The sequence below is a fragment of the Jaculus jaculus genome, chromosome 7 (assembly GCF_020740685.1).
Source record: "Jaculus jaculus isolate mJacJac1 chromosome 7, mJacJac1.mat.Y.cur, whole genome shotgun sequence".
Taxonomy (NCBI): Eukaryota; Metazoa; Chordata; class Mammalia; order Rodentia; family Dipodidae; genus Jaculus; species Jaculus jaculus.
Genome location: NC_059108.1, coordinates 43,617,845 through 43,634,863, shown reverse-complemented (window position 1 = coordinate 43,634,863; position 17,019 = coordinate 43,617,845).

Sequence of the window (17,019 nt, the reverse complement as noted above, 5' to 3'; positions counted from 1 at the left end):
GTATCCAGGAATTCATCTATTTCTTTCAGATTATCCAGTTTAGTGGAGTAGAGGTTTTGGAAGTAAGTCCTGATGATTCTTCCTGTTTACTTATGTCTTTGGTATCATCTCCTTTTTCACTTCAAGTTATATTAATTTTAAGCTATCTTTTTTTTTTTTTTTACTTGATCAAACTGGCCAGGCCTTTATCAACCTTATTTGCATTTTTCAGAGAACCAGCTCTTTGCTTCAACAATTTCTTAAATCATTTTCTTTGTTTCCAATTTATTAATTTCTTCTCCCTTAAGGCTCATGAATACCCCTGTTTTAAGTTTTTAGTATCAGGGATGCATTCTCTTTTATAGAGCAGGCCTCTAGTCAAATTACAGGGCAGTTGATTTCCCCCATAAAAGATGTAACACTATTGCACCCGTTGGCTCATTTGGCCTGCCTGTCCAAATATAAGGTTTACAGTGTCCACTGTTGAGTATCTTCACTGGTGATTTCTATAAGCAGGTGATTGTGAAAGGCTATGTGAAGCAGCTACCCTGAGTTGTTGCTTACTACCAGTAATGGGATTGAGGGTATCATGGTGGCCCATCTGATCAGGTGGGAGGAGTTGACATGGTCCCAGTGGTGAAGGAAGAAGTTGGGAGGCAGTACAATTCAGATGTCAGAGAGAGGAGTCAGAAGACAGATGGCATGGTCCCAGTGGCAGGAGTATGATTCAGGAGACATACTTTGTGGTCTCAGTGGAGAGGGGAGGTGGCAGAAAGGAGACAGCATGGTCCAAGTAGCAGCGGGAGGTGTCAAGAGACATCCTGCGTAAGTGGCAGGACGTGTGGTGGAGGAAGGCATGTTTGGTGCAAGAGGGGGAGAGGAGACCCAGTCAGCAGGAGGAAAGATGAGAGTGTCACTTGGCCCCAATCTGCAGAGCATGCATGTAGCACAGGAGAGAGTCTGGTCAGGGGTGCAGTGGCTAGGATGGGTGTTTGATGGGATCTGGGGGTCTGGTGGGCTACTTGAGAACATGGAAATAAGTAGATTCCTTACTTTGCTTCTCTGCACCCTCATACTAGAGGTCTGTTAGGATCTGTTAGCCTCGGACCCCCAAATATCTTGCCTGGTATTGCCTAGGGAGCTGAAGCATGGTAGGTGGATGTCATCTTATAAATCTATTTTTATATGATTTCTTGCCTTTCCTTTTAATTCTTTGCTATTGTACTAGTTAGTGGAATCTGGGTAACCATGCTATCTATGTGTTCTCATCTTCATTCTCTTTCTATTATAAAGTATTCTATAAATCCCAATAAGAATATTTTGAGAGTTCCTTACACTTTAATGTGTTCACTTTAGAAATAATAGCATCATGTAGAAAACTAATATCTACCTCTTTTTCTATAAATGTACATTTTACACTTACTTAAATCCTTTGCAGCCCAATTATATAACAGAACCAAAACACATCCACTCATATTTTTCTCAGAATTCTTTGTTCCTGTGTTTTTTTTTTAATTCAAAAGATAATTCTAAGTGCCCCTCATCTGACATTCTTTCTGGGCCATCATAAAATTGTGTGATTTATTCTTTTTGTGATTCTTGGTTTGACAAAGCCTCACATTTCTTTGTTCTTGTGCTGTTTTGTAATTATAATAACTATTATCTATGGAATAAAATCAAGATTTCATGAAAGCCATAGTTACTGTGTTTAAATTGGTCAATTTCTTTTAATATTGTTTATTGAGACAAGTTACGATTACTGTGGCTTAGTAAAGGAGATAGTTAGGAAAAGGCTTCAATCTAATGAACATCAAAGCTGGCTGGCAGTCAGGCTGTGAGACAAAAAGTTCTTGGAGGAACAGAAAAATACTGAATCTCAACAGGCTGTCTGAAAATGATGTGTTAAGTCAAACTAATGTTGACCTATATATAGAAAGTGTAAGTTAATATTACTTTAATTACAGAAGCAAATGTCACTCTAGGTCTTTCATCATTATTTTATGAAGTCATATAATATCATAGTTGATCTCACCACATATGGTCATATTATTTGTCTTCATGGGGTCACTACATCTTTCATAAGAACTCATATATTCAACACATTTCACAAAACATCTCTGCATTTTCTACTTATGTCTAAAGTACACTATTCTCTTGACTCACTCCCCAGTGACTCTGTCCCTCTGGCTAAGCTAGTGTCTCAAAGGAAGTCACTTTTCCCATGTTAATTTGTATTTAGGCTTACTAAGAAGTCTCTCCTATGTGTCACCATCTGTTAGAATTTCCTGTCATAACTCTGATGTCACCTTCACATCTCTAAAACAATGTTCCTTCTTTTTCTGATGTGCCATCAAAGAAGTCCACTTTCTGGATCACAGTGTCCATTTTTTATTGCTCCCATCCCAAAACCTAGGTCACAATCTGTGGGGGTTTGATTCAGGTGTCCCCCATAAACTTAGGTGTTCTGAATGCTAGGTTCCCAGCTGATGGAGATTTGGGAAATAATGCCTCTTGGAGGCAGTGTATTGTTGAGGGCAGGCTTAAGGGCATTATAGCAGTGAATCCTTACCAGTGTGTAGCACACTCTCCTGTTACTATTGTCCAACTTATGTGTACCAGGGGGTGCTGTTCACCCACTTCTTATGTTGTTGTCTGTGCTGCCATCCTGGACCATCCTGTCAAGTCTGTAACCCCCCCACCCGCCATTTTTCCCTTGGTCAGGTGATTTCTACCAGCAATGAACCAGACTGCCACAGTAATGTTGGTATGAATGAATGGTGTCATTTGCTGCTAGACATTTGACTGTGTGGCTTTGTCCTTTTGAAGCTGATTTTAAAAAAGGAATGTGGAAGAAGTTCAAACCTAGGCCTGAGAGATGCCTTGCAGTGCTGTAAGTACAGCTTAATGGGATATTTTAGCCAGAGCTGTAAGACCTGAATGCAATAAGAACTATGAACTGTGAGGTTTGGTTTATGAGGGTGAGAAAGAGCTTTGCCTGGACTGGGCTAGAAGCAGTTTGTATGGGAGGCTTGCTGTTATGCCTGTGTCCTGAGACCTTGTGAGGGATTACTTTGGATAGAAATAGACTGGTGTGAGCAGAAGGATATGCCACAGAAAGAAATCTTTAGGTCCAAACTACTGCCTATTCAGCTGCAATGGTGACATTACAACCATTGATATTGGACCAGCTGACATACACTGGGGCAATAGGAAGAATGTAGACTCTTTTGAAGGGGCCTGAGTGCTCAAGGAGTGTCCTGTTCTTCAAAGTCTGCTTTATCCCCCCCACTCCTGGATTAACAAATTGGCACCCTAGCTGGTATTGTGGAGTATAAGAAATGTAGGAATGAGAGGGTCATTGAGTTTGAAATGTGATCTTGTGTTTTGGAAATGGGCATGAGAACTGTGAAGCAGGTTTGCTGGATACCTTCATGTAGACTCAATGGAGCTAGGATGAACCATAGCTTGCAATGGAGACCCAGATGAGATGGCTGTCAAGGAGAGCTACCAGCCCTTTATGAAGTTTTCCAGGACTGTGAATAACCTAGGTGGAGGGGCAGAATTGGAACTCCAGAGACTTGTTGCTGGTTAGAATTATTGGACTTGAAGATTTGTCATTGACTAGAGTGGTTCGACTTGAAGCTAAAAAGTTTGATGTTTGCCCTGTTTGTTTTAAATCTTGTATTGGCTGAATATTTCTTTGCTGTGTCCAATGCCGTCTTTTGCAGTGTGAATATTTATTCTGTGCCATTATGGGATTTGGTGGGGACGTTTTGGTATTATGACTCAGTTAAAAGACCTTGGTTTATGGGGACGTTTGAACACCAGTAGGATTGATTAAAAAAACAAACAAACAAACAACAACAAAAAAAATCTTTTGTCAAAACTCAGATGTCTGCAACTGCCTGGATTAACATCTCTGTCCTCTATTCTATTCCATTGATTTACATGTTTGTCTTTGTGCCAGTATCATGCTGGTTTTCTTACTGTGGCTCTTTAATATAGCTTAAAATTAGGTTTGGTGATACCACCAGCCTTATTTTTGTTGCTCAAAATTATTTTGGCTATTCAAGGCTTTTTGTGCTTCCAAATGAATTTTAGGATTGCTTTTTCTATTTGAGTGAAGAATGCCATTGGAATTTTAATAGGGATTGCATTAAATGTGTAGAGTGCTTTTGTTAAGATTGACATTTTCACAATATTGATTTTCCAATCCAAGAATATGGGATCTCTTTCCATTTCCTAGTTTCTTTTGACATTTTTTGCTTGAGTGTTTTAAAGTTCTCATTATATTGATCCTTCACTTTCTTGGTTAGGTTTATTCCAAGGAATTTTATTCTACTTTTTTAATACTTTATTTTTATTTTTTTTATTTGAGAGAGAGAGAGAGAGAGAGAGCAAATGAGCATGCCAGGGCCTCCAATCACTGCAAACACACTCCAGATGCATGTGCCCCCTCGTGCATCTGGCTTATGTGGGTCCTGGAGAGTCAAACTTACATCCTATGGCTTTTCAGATAAGCACCTTAACTGCTAAGTCATCTCTCATGCTCTGTTTTTTTTTTTTTTTTTTTTTTTTGAGGCAGTTGTGAATGGGAGAGATTATGTAATTTCATTCTCTTCATGTTTGTTGTTAGTATATAGAAAAGCTTCTTGTTTCTGTGTGTTTATTTGTATCCTTTTAAGTTGCCAAAAGTGTTTATCAGCACTATATGTTGGGAGAGTCTTTAAAGTCCTTTATGTATAGAATCATAAATATAGAAAGAAGGACAATTTGATCTCTGTATCCCTTTTATGAGTGCCTCTTGCCACATTTCTATAGGTAGGACTTCCAGTACTATATTAAATAAAAGTGCAGACAGCGGACACCATTGTTTGGTTCCTGAATTTAGTGGAAAAGCTTCATTTTTTTCCCCATTTAGTATTATGTTGGCTATAGGTTTGTGATAAATAGTTTATATTATGTTGAGATATGTTCCTTCTATTACCAGTTTCTGTAGGACTTTTACCAGGAAGGGATATTGGATTTTCTCAAATGCTTTTACTGTATCTATTGAGATGATGACATAATTTTAGTTCTTCAGTCCCTTTATATAATGTATTACATTTAATGATTTGAGCATGTTGAACCATCCTTAGATCTATGAGACAAAGCCTAATTGATCGGGGTGAATAATCTTTCTGATATATTCTTGTATTCTGTTTGCCAATATTTTGTTGAGAATTTTTGCATGTAAGCTTAAGAGTGAGATTTGTCTGTAATTTTCTTTTCCTTTTTCTTTTTCTTTTTTTTTTTTTTTTTTTTTTTTTTGTCTTTCTGTGGTTTTGGTATCAGGGTGCTCCTGGTTTTGTAGAAGGAATTTGGTTGAATTCCTTCATTTTCTATTGTATAGAAATGTTTGAGAAGCAGGGGTGTTAGTTCTTCAATGAAAATCTAGTAAAATTCACCAATGAACCCATCTGGGCCTGGACTTTTGTAGTTGGGAGACTTTTATAATTGTTTGGATCTCCGTACTTGTTATAGATCTGTATAAATAGTTTTTATCTCATCTTGATTTAATTTTGGTAGGTCATATGAATCAAGAAAATCATCCATTTCTTTTTTTTCATTTTTTTTAACAACTTCTGTGATTATAAAAAATATTCCATGGTGATACCCTCCCTACCCCCACTTTCCCCTTTGAAACTCCATTCTCCATTGTATCCCCTCCCCATCTCAATCAATTCCTCTTTTATTTCAATATCATGATCTTTTCCTCCTCTTATGATGGTCTTGTGTAGGTAGTGTCAGGCACTGTGAGGTCATGGATATCCAGGCCATTTTGTGTCTTGAGAGAGCACATTGTAAGGAGTCTTACTCTCCCTTTGGCTCTTGATTCTTTCCCCAACTTCTTCAGCATTAGACCCTGAGCCTTGGAAGGTGTGATAGAGATATTGCAGTACTGAGCACTCCTATCACTTCTTTCCAGCACCATGATACCTTGTGAATAATACCAAGCCCCCCCCCCCATCTGAAAAGAGAAGACTCTCTACCAAAAGTGAGAGTAGCATTAATATAAGGGCATGAACATTAAGAGAAGTGCTTACTGGGCAGTTTGATAAGCATAGTATATACATTTAGCCTGGGAGCAGCAGATGTTACACTCCTAGGGTCATGACTACCCCTGTTTTAAGTTTTCAGTATCAAGGATGTATTCACTCCCATGGAGCGGGCCTCCAGTCCAAGTAGAGGGCAGTTGGTTTCCACCATGTCAGATGTGCCACTATTGTACCCATTGGCTCATTTGGCCTGGCTGGCTAATTATAAGGCTTACAGTGTCCACTGTTGAGTATCTTCACTGGTGATTTCTCTTTCTCCCATTGAACTGCAAGAAGAATGGCTTCTTCCAGCTTTCTGTCAGCTGGTCTTCATGGAGGAGGTTATCAGCTCAGTTCCAGCAGGATTTTTCAGTGGCCTTGCAGCCCAAGTATGTGGAGGGAGTCTTCAGCAATAGGGTCTTACCATCTATTCCTGGTGGGGAACAAAGGGCCTTGGCAATGACCTATAATGTTTTGGGGGAATCAGGGGACACCCTGGCCAACAACTCACTGGAAGGTATCCCATCACTGGCACTGAACATTTTCTAGCAATAATATATGGCTCCTGAGTGTTCCATTGTCCAAAAAAAGTAGGATTCCATATGATTTATTTATATCCTCTTAGATTTGATTAGCCCTCCCTCCACCTTTCCTTTACTCGATTGTTGGGCCTTAAGAGGCCTGGATGTGAGGCCTAGGGGAACTACTGAGCCTAGCTAAAGTTTGGTGACCTGTCTCTGGCCAGCTGTGACTCAGCCGGGTGCCAAATTGCCTCTGGCTTGCTACTTCTGCAAAAAAGTTAGAGTTCCTGCACGGGCTTAGAATCAGTCATTTCAAAAGTCTCAATATGCTATTGGCCCTTACACCTCACCCTTTCCTGTGATCCCTGCCTTTGTTCTCAATGCTATATAAACACCTGCCTGTTACAATAAAGTGAAATCCTGCTTCGACAAGTCTCCTGACTCAGTGTGTTTCTCTCCAGTGACTAGGAGAGTGTCTGGGTCTTTGACACTCACCATCCCGCTCAGCTCCAGGAAGAGGCCGCTGGCCTGGCTGTCCTACAGCCCTACCTGCCAGGGGACCTGGCACTCAATTTCTTCCCCTGATCTCACCTTGGGTCAATTCACCCTCATTAATCTATTCTTCTACTTACATATATACAATACCATCCTATTAAGTACCCCCCTCCCTTCATTTCTCTTCCCTTTATTATTCTTTTCTAGCTTACTGGCCTCTTCTACTGAGTTTTTTCCTTGTCACACAGAAGCCCAATCATCTGTAGCTAGGATCCACATATGAGAGAGAACATGCAATGCTTGGCTTTCTGGGCCTGGGTTACATCACTTAGTATAATCCTTTCCAGATCCATCCATTTTCCAGCAATTTTCATAACTTCATTTTTGTTTACCACTGAGTAGAACTCCATTGTATAAATGTGCCATATCTTTATTATCCACTTATCAGTTGGAGGACATCTAGGCTGGTTCCATTTCCAAGCTATTGTGAATTGAGCAGCAATAAACATGATTGAGAATGTATGTCTAAGGTAATGAGATGAGTCCTTAGGGTATCTGCCTAGAATTGCTATAGCTAGATCATACAGTAGATCAATTTTTAGCTGTCTTAGGAACCTCCATACTGATTTCCACAATGGCTGAGCCAGATTGCATTCCCACCAACAGTGTAGAAAGAAGGGTTCCTCTTTTTCCACATCCTTGCCAGAATTTATGGTCATTTGTTTTCATGATGGTAGCCAATCTGTTAGGAGTGAGATGGGATCTCCACGTAGTTTTAATCTGCATTTCCCTGATGATTAGAGATGTACAACATTTTTTTTAGATGCTTTATACACCATCCATATTTCTTCTTTTGAGAACTCTCTATTTATTGATAGCCTATTTTTAATTGGCTTGTTTGATTTCTCATTATTTATTTTTTGTGTTATTTATATATCCTAGATATTAATCCTCTACCAGATGTATAGCTGGCAAAGATTTTTTTCCCATTCTGTAGGTTGCCTCTTTGCTTTATTCACAGTGTCTTTTGCCATACAAAATCTTTGCAATTTCATGAGGTCCCAGTGATTAATCTGTGGTTTTATTGCCTGAGAAACAGGGGTTATATTCAGAAAGTCTTTGCCAAGACCAATATGTTGAAGGGTTTCCCCTTCTTTTTCCTCTAGCAGTTTCAGAGTTTCAGGTCTGATGTTAAGGTCTTTAATCCATTTGGACTTTCTACTAGTGCACAGAGGGAGAGAAGAATCTATTTTCATCCTTCTGCAGATAAACATCCAGTTTTCCCAGCATCATTTGCTGAAGAGGCTGTCTTTTCTCCAGTGAGTATTTTTGCCATTTTTATTTAATATCAGGTGGCTATAGTTACCTGAACTTACATCTCAATCCTCTGTTCTGTTCCATTGATCCACATGTCTGCTTTTGTGCCAGTACCATGCTGCTTTTGTTACTATGGCTCTGCAGTATAGGTAAAAATCAGGTATGGTGATACCACCAGCCTTATTTTTGTTGCTCAGTTATTTTCGACATTCGAAGGTTTTGTGATTCCAAGTGAATTTTTGGATTGTTTTTCTATTTCTGTGAAGAATGCCATTAGAATTTTGATGGGGATTGCATTAAATGTGTAGATTGCTTTTGGAAGATTGCCATTTTCATAATATTGACTCTTCCAATCCAGGAGCAAGGGATGTTTTTCCATTTCTAGTATCTTCTGATATTTCTTGCTTGAATATTTTGAAGTTTTCATTGAAGAGATCCTTTACTTCCTTGGTTAGGTTTATTCCACGGTACTTTATTTTCATTGACGCAATTGTGAATGGGAGTGATTCTCTGATTTCATCCTATGTGTGTTTGTTGTTAGCATATAGGAATGCTACTGATTTCTGTGTATTTATTTTGTATCCTGCTACATGGCTGTAGGTGTTTATTAGCTCAAATAGTTTGCTCATAGAGCCTTTAGGGTCCTTTATATATAGAATCATGTCATCTGCAAATAATGATAACTTGATACCTTCCTTTCCAATTTGTATCCCTTTTATGTGTGTCTCTTGCCTTATTGATATGGCTAAGACTTCCAGTACTGTATTAAATAAAAGTGGGGACAGTAGACACTCTTGTCTTGTTCCTGATTTGAGTGGAAAAGCTTCCAGTTTTTCCCCATTTAGTAATATGTTGGCTGTATGCTTGTCATAAATAGCCTTTATTATGTTGAGATATGTTCCTTCTATTCCTAGTCTCTGTAGAATTTTTGTCATGAAGGGATGTTGGATTTTGTCTAATGCTTTTTCTGCATCTAATGAAATGATCATGTGATTTTTTTTCTGTTCAGCCCATTTATATAATGTATTGCGTTTGTTGATTTGTGTATGTTGAACCATCCCTGCATCTCTGGGATAAAGCCTACTTGGTCAGGGTGCATGGTCTTTCTGATATATTCTTGTATTGTGTTTGCCAATATTTTGTTAAGAATTTTTGCATCTATGTTCATGAAGGAGATTGGTCTGTAATTTTCTTTTTTTTTCTAACTTTGCCTGGTTTTGGTATCAGGGTAATGCTGGCTTCATAGAAGGAGGTTGGTAGGATTTCTTCTTTTTCTATTTTATGGAAAAGCTTAAGAAGGAAGGGTGTTAGTTCTTCCCTGAAGATCTGGTAAAATTCAGCAGTGAATCCATCTGGGCCTGGACTTTTTTTGGTTGGGAGATTTTTTATAACTGCTTGGATCTCCATATTTGTTATAGGTCTATTTAAATGATTAATATCATATTGACGTAATCTAGGTAGGTCATATAAATCAAGGAAATCGTCCATTTCTTTCAGATTTTCATACTTAGTAAAGTATAGATTTTTATAGTATCTCTCTATAATTTTTTGAATTTCTCTGGTATCTGTTGTGATGTTGTCTTTTTTCATCTCTAATTTTATTAATTTGTGTCTCTTCTTTCTTTCTTTTGGTGAGATTTGCTAAGGGTTTATCAATCTTGTTTATCCTTTCAAAGAACCAACTGTTGGTTTCATTGATTCTTTGGATTTTTTGGGGGGGTTCCATTTCATTAATTTCTGCACTAATCTTTATTATTTCTTCCCATCTACTGACTTTTGGTTTCCCTTTTTCTTCTTTTTCCAAGGCTTTAAGGTGAAGCATTAGGTCGTTTACTTGAGACCTTTCTAATTTCTTAATATAGGCACTAAAGCTATATATTTACCTCTTAGAACTGCCTTTGTTGTGTCCCTGAGATTTTGGTACTTTATGTTCTCATTATCGTTTGACTCCATGAATTTTTTATTTCCTTCTTGATTTCTTCATTGACCCATTCATCATTTATTAGTGTTTGTTTAGTTTCCATGATTTCTTGTATTCTCTATAGCTTTTCTTGCTATTGATTTGAAGTTTTATTCCATTGTGGTCTGATAGAATACAAGCCATTATTTGTTAAGATTTGCTTTGGTTCCTAATATGCGGTCTATTTTAGAGAATATTCCATGTGCTGCTGAAAAGAATGCATATTCTGGAGCATTTAGATGAAAAATCCAGCATATATCTGTTAGGTCTATTCCTTCTATGACCTCATTTAGTCCAGATGCCTCTCTGTTTATTCTTTCCCTGGATGACCTGTCAATTGATGAGAGTGGGGTGTTAAAGTCACCCTCTACCACTGTGTTTGGTTTTATCTGTGACCTTAGTTCTAATAGTGTTTGATGAATTTGGGAGCCCCCATATATATTACCAGCAATAAAGAACACAGTTAATGAAATAAAAAATAAATAAATAAATAAATAAATAAATAAATAAATAAAACCTCTGTAGAAAATCTCACCGGTAGAATGGATGAAGGTGAGGACAGAATATATATGGTAATAACATATATGTTTAGGATTGTAATGTTCTCCTGTGGGAGTGTGCCCTTAATCAATATAAAGTGACCTTCCTTATCTTTCTTGACTAATGTTGGACTAAAGTCTACCTTGTCAGATATTAGGATAGCAACACCTGCTTGTTTTTTAGGCTCATTTGCTTGAAACACTGTTTTCCAACCTTTTACCCTAAGATAATATCTATCCTTTGTAGAAAGGTGAGTTTCTTGGAGACAACAAATTGTAGGATCCTGCCTTTTAACCCAGTCTACAAATCTATGTCTTTTCATTGGGGCATTGAGGCCGTTGATATTAAGAGATATTATTGAAAGGTGTGTATTTATGTTTGCCATTTTTTTGTAGTTCTTCCAGGTTTATCTTTGCTCTCTCGTGTTAACTGGTATTTGAATATTGTTTGTTTTTCCCAGGTTCCTTGTATGTGTACTTTTCTTTCTCTTCAGCATGGAGGATTCTTTCAAGTATTTTCTGTAGAGCTGGTTTTGTCTTCAAATACTCCTTTAACCTGCTTTTGTCATGGACTGTCCTTATTTCTCCATATATATGAACAGATAGCTTTGCAGGATAAAGTAATCTTGGTTGACAGTTGTTTTCTTTTAGAACTTTGAATACATCACTTCAAGCCCTTCTGGCTTTTAAAATTTGTGTTGAGTAATCTGTTGTGATCCTGATGGGCTTGCCTTTGTAGGTAACTTGATTTATCTCTCTAACTGCTTTCAATATTTTTTCTTTGGTTTGTGTGTTTGGTAGTTTGATTATAATATGGCAAGGAGAGGTTCTTTTCAGGTTTTGTCTGTCTGGGGTTCTAAATGCTTCCTGTATCTGCATTGGCACCTCTTTCCAAATTTGGGGGAAGTTTTCTTCTATGATTTTGTTGAAGATGCCTACTATGCCTTTGGAGTAAAATTCTTCTCCTTCTACTATGTCCTGAATTCTTATATTTGATCTTTTCCCAAATATCTTGAAATTCCCATTCATACTTTTCTATTAGGTTGTCTTTCTCTTTGTTGGACTGTATTAGATCTGCCACCTGGTCTTCCAGCATACATATTCTGTCCTCACCTTCATCCATTCTACCGGTGAGATTTTCTACAGAGGTTTTATTTATTTATTTATTTATTTATTTATTTATTTATTTTTTATTTCATTAACTGTGTTCTTTATTGCTGGTAATTCTAACTTTAAAAAAAAATTTCTATTTCCTTATTTATGTCTAGTATTGACTTATTTCATTAAATTGGTGTCTGTGTCTTCTTTTCCTGTGATTTCCTCTTTTATTCCTTTGATTTCTTCTTTGACTTCTTTGAACATATTTATAATCATTCTTTTGAAATCTCTCTTAGGCATTTCCTCTAATTCATTCTCACTGGAGGTCTTTTCTGATGCATTAATACTTTTTGGTGGAATTATATTGTTTTTATTTTAGTTGTTTCTTGTGTTATAATGTATACACTTTTGCAGCTTGAATTAATTTAATGCTTGGATTTTCTAGTTATCTGGGTATTACTAGATTTATCAACAAATCTGATGTTATATATCTTCAGGTTCAAAGCTTAAAGTGCTACATGTGGCTCTTCAGACTCTCAGAGTATTTACAAAAGTGACCCTAGTTGTTGGGTTTGCCTGATATGAGAGTATTCAAGTAGGCCAAGTGGAACAAAAAAACAGTTTCATTCTAAAATTTAACTAAGCAATCTACATTTTCAATGAAAAACAGTCCAGAGTATTTATGCAAGAGTTGGTATTATTACAACCAGATCCTCTATCAACAAGGAGGTTAAAATTTCTGGTCTGTTGAGGGTTCCAAGTCAGCTTGTGACCAAGTGAGACCCTTCCCTAATGTATAACAGAAGAGGAAACAAAGCCACTATAAATCAAGAAGTAACAAATAACAAACCCAAAATATAGCTTATTTAAGAATGGCAAATCTGACCATCCATCAGATTTAACATATAATTTATCCTGATATGGAAGGTGCAAGTAGCGCCTCTGGTTCAGGACTATATACCATGTTTATTAAATGGGTACTGACCTGCTATAATCCCAGTTACCTTTTGGGATGATTTTGGTCTCGGTTATGCTATGCTCTTCTTGGGTCCCTCCTTGGTACACTGTAGGTTCAAGTAGGCTGGCAGGGTCGCTGGACCCCTGCTCTGTTTGCCAGAGCTGAGTACTGGTGGTGGGGGAGGGAAGGCTGTCGATGGTAGCTCTAGTTCTCTTGCTGGTCCACGTGATCCTCTACCTCATGATCTGCTCCTCTATTGTTTACTGCTGTTCTTCCTTCACATTTCTTGAGTTTGCGAAGAGTTCTGATATGAATGGGAAATCCCCTCACCTCGGTTTTCCTGTGGCTCAAGCCGAGCCTGGCCACTGTGGCCCTGCAGACCTGGGGCCACCACAGCTGGAGCTGCTTCTGCCTGCTTGTGTGGGCTCTGGATGCTCTGGATCTCTCCTACTTGTCTGCTGCTGTTTTAATTTCTTATACACCTCACTTTTTAGTAAAAGTGTGTATTTTGCTGTTTTTTTTTGTTTTTTTTTTTTTTATTTTTTGGCTTTTTCTCTCCTAGGCTGCTTTGGTGTGGTTACCATGTCACCATCTTTACTGGAAGTGGCATATATATTATTAAAGTATGTCCTTATGATTTTCTGAATTTGTTTGGTGTCTGTTTTATTAGTGCCTTTTTCATCTTTAATTTTTAAATTTTTGTTTCTTCTCTCTTCTGCTCAGATTTGCAGGGTAAGGGTTTATCAATCTTGTTTATCCTTTCAAAGAACCTACTCTTTGTTTCATTGATTCTTTAGATTGTTTCTTTTTGTTTTATTCATTTTTTGGTTTCTATTTCATTAATTTCTGCCCTAATCTTTATTATTTCCTCGCATCTACTGATTTTTGGCATGCCTTATTCTTTTTTCTCCAAGGCCTTAAGGTGAGCTATGGGGACTTTTAATATTAGATTAAATACATTGCATTTTATGTCATGGATGGTTATTAGTGCCAGGGATGAAATGTAGTGGTTTGATTCAGGTGTCTCCCATAAATGCTGAGTTCTAGGTACCCAGCTGACTGAGATTTGGAAATTAACACCTCCTGGAGACAGTGTATTCTTGGCAGCAGGCTTACAATCATTGTAGCCAGTATCCCCTTGCCAGTATTTAGCACACTCTCCTGTTTCTGTTGTCCACCTTATGTTGGCCAGGAGGTGATGTCCACCTTCTGTTCATGTCATCATTTTCCTTGCCATCCCGGTGCATCCCCTTGAGTTTGTCAGCCAAAATAAGCCCTTTTTACCCAAAAGCTTCTAGTGATCAGGTGATTTCTGCCTGCAATGTGAACTTGACTGCAATACTATCAGTTTAAACTTTCTTCATTTTGCATCACATTCCTCAACATGTGTCCTACTTGAAGCAAGGGAGTGTATTTGGTGTTGTACCAACTGACTATGACTTGAAACAGACCAGATTTTAAGTTTTCTCATATAAATGTTATCTCTGTTGCTGTTCAGTTTTCATAAACAATAAATACCATCAGAATGCCCCATTTGCTACCCCATGACAAGCAAATTAAACTAAAAATTGTACTTTCAATATTATCTGATGTCCACACTCATATTCTGCTTTTATTTTTCTGCAGTCATTTTAACTGTTTAATCTTCAATGAATATGTCCTTTCTTTTAGCCCCTATCTTCCTCTGGCATCTCTTCCTTTTATCCTACATCAGAAATTCAAATGCTAGGCTGGAGAGATGGCTTAGCGGTTAAGCGCTTGCCTGTGAAGCCTAAGGACCCCGGTTCAAGGCTCGCTTCCCCAGGTCCCACGTTAGCCAGATGCACAAGGGGGCGCACGTGTCTGGAGTTCATTTGCAGAGGCTGGAAGCCCTGGTGCACCCATTCTCTCTCTCTCCCTCTATCTGTCTTTCTCTCTGTGTCTGTCGCTCTCAAATAAATTTAAAAAAAGAAAAAAAAAAAAAAGAAATCCAACTGCTTTCTGATGCCTTCATCCTCTTCTTTCTGCCTAGAAATGAATGACCTCACTTCTTTTGCATGCTGGTACTGGGATCTAGCCTATTTCTTAAGGCAGACCATTGGATTCAATATACCACATACACATAAGCAAAATAAAAGAGGGATTGTTTCTATATACTGAGCATTTTTCAGAGTAAATGGTCCATTAATATTTTCCAAATTTCAGAACTAAGCATAAGACTGACTGATTAATGAAAATAGAGAAATATATACCAAGATATATAGTCATGTAAATATGAAGTTTTTCAGTTAACTGATATTAATATGTAAAATATATTATTGTCCTTTTTCTTAAATCAATGTAAGGTTCTATAATGATCTACCTCTGAGAGCACAGATTTCACCAATTATGTCAGAGTAACTGAGAGTCTTGTCTTCACAGTTAATGTGGTTGCCAGCAGAAAGGCATGAAAGCTTTTGATAGACAGGTCAAAACTTTGACAAGAAACTTCCAAGAAATAAGAACTGATAGGAACCAGAACAGAGCCTCAGAAATCAAGTAAGAGCACCAGGGCTGGGCATATTCCAGCGAAACTCAGCTTTAAGTACCTCCCCATAAAGAAAGAAAATGGTTTTATCAACAACAAACAGAAGTGAAATATAGTGAAGTCAGTTTATCAGAGCCTGTGTAGAATAGTGCAGTTTAAACTAGAACATTGGAAAAATTGCTTCTTAGCCTTTTGGCTAAGATCAAGTGTAGAACATGGGAAATGGAATCAGAGCATTTAGCCACAATTATTTATCAGTAGGGCCAGGATAATGTTCTGCCTAACTGGTCATCAAGAGACTGAGCATTAAAAAAAAAAAAAAAAAAAAAAAAAGTAACTATTTCTGAGCTGGAATTGGCAGACTCTAGCAGAAATCAGACTAATTCAAGCCTCATTGATAAGTAACTGTAATGCCCCAAATCATACGAGATAACTTTAAAAGTGACTAAAAAGGGATACTGATATGTGAGGCATTAATCAGTCATGAAATATTAAAGTAACTAGATAAATCAAATAAATATGTGCAAATATATTAGCAAGTCAAATTATAAAAATTAATTATTACAAAACATAACTTTTATTATGTATATGATACTAAAGTTGTTGTCTTCATTCTATTTTTCCATAATATAACTTTATTTGTTAATGTAATCACAATTTTTATTTAAGAAGAAATATTTCTCCAATATGCTTTACAAATATGTCCTGTATGTTGAGTGTCCTGAGGATAACTAACAGCAGCTGGAGTATGAGGCATGAAGTGTGATGTACTCACATTCTGGATCTTCCTAGTCTCAACAATTAAATTTCCGCCAGTGTAAATTAAAGGTAATGAAAACAATTGCCAGTTGCCAACTTTCTTTTATTTGTGAGAGATACAGAGGATGACTATTATTAGGTAAAATGAAGAGTGCCAATGTAACCTGGTATACTGCTTTGATATGAAATGCCCTATTAGTATCTAAAGCTCAAGAAATATAAGCCCAAGTTCCTTTCAAGATTGCTTTGTGCCATTAGCAGGTTTTGATATTCACACTTAAAAACTTGACATTCATTTTGTAGAAAACAGACTGAAATTTAAATTTGAGAATTTCTACTTGCAGAAATATGGGCTTTAGAGAGGAATGTTGTGTTTGGAAAGCTATGTTGTGTGTAAGTATTTTTGCATTATAAAAGTTGAAACACTGGGACTAATACAGTGGTTCAGTGAGTAGAATGTTTGTAACACAAGCATAAGGATTGGTGTTCAGATTTCCCAAACCCACATAAATGCTGCAATCCCAGCACTTGGGAGGTGAAAATAAAGGATCCTCTAGCAAGCTGACTAGCTAGGCTAACTATAGTGGCAGTCTCTGATTTCAAGTGAGAGATCCTGCATCAGTAAATAAGGTTAAGAACAATAGAATCAGACATTTGACATCAACCTCCAGCTGCCACCTGCACACATACATGTGTATCAACACATACACAAGCACCCACAAGCATGACAACGTGAACACTAATACACTGAAGATATACATGTAAAAGTAAGCAAAGAACTTGGAAGTCCTTTAAATTACACCTATTTTT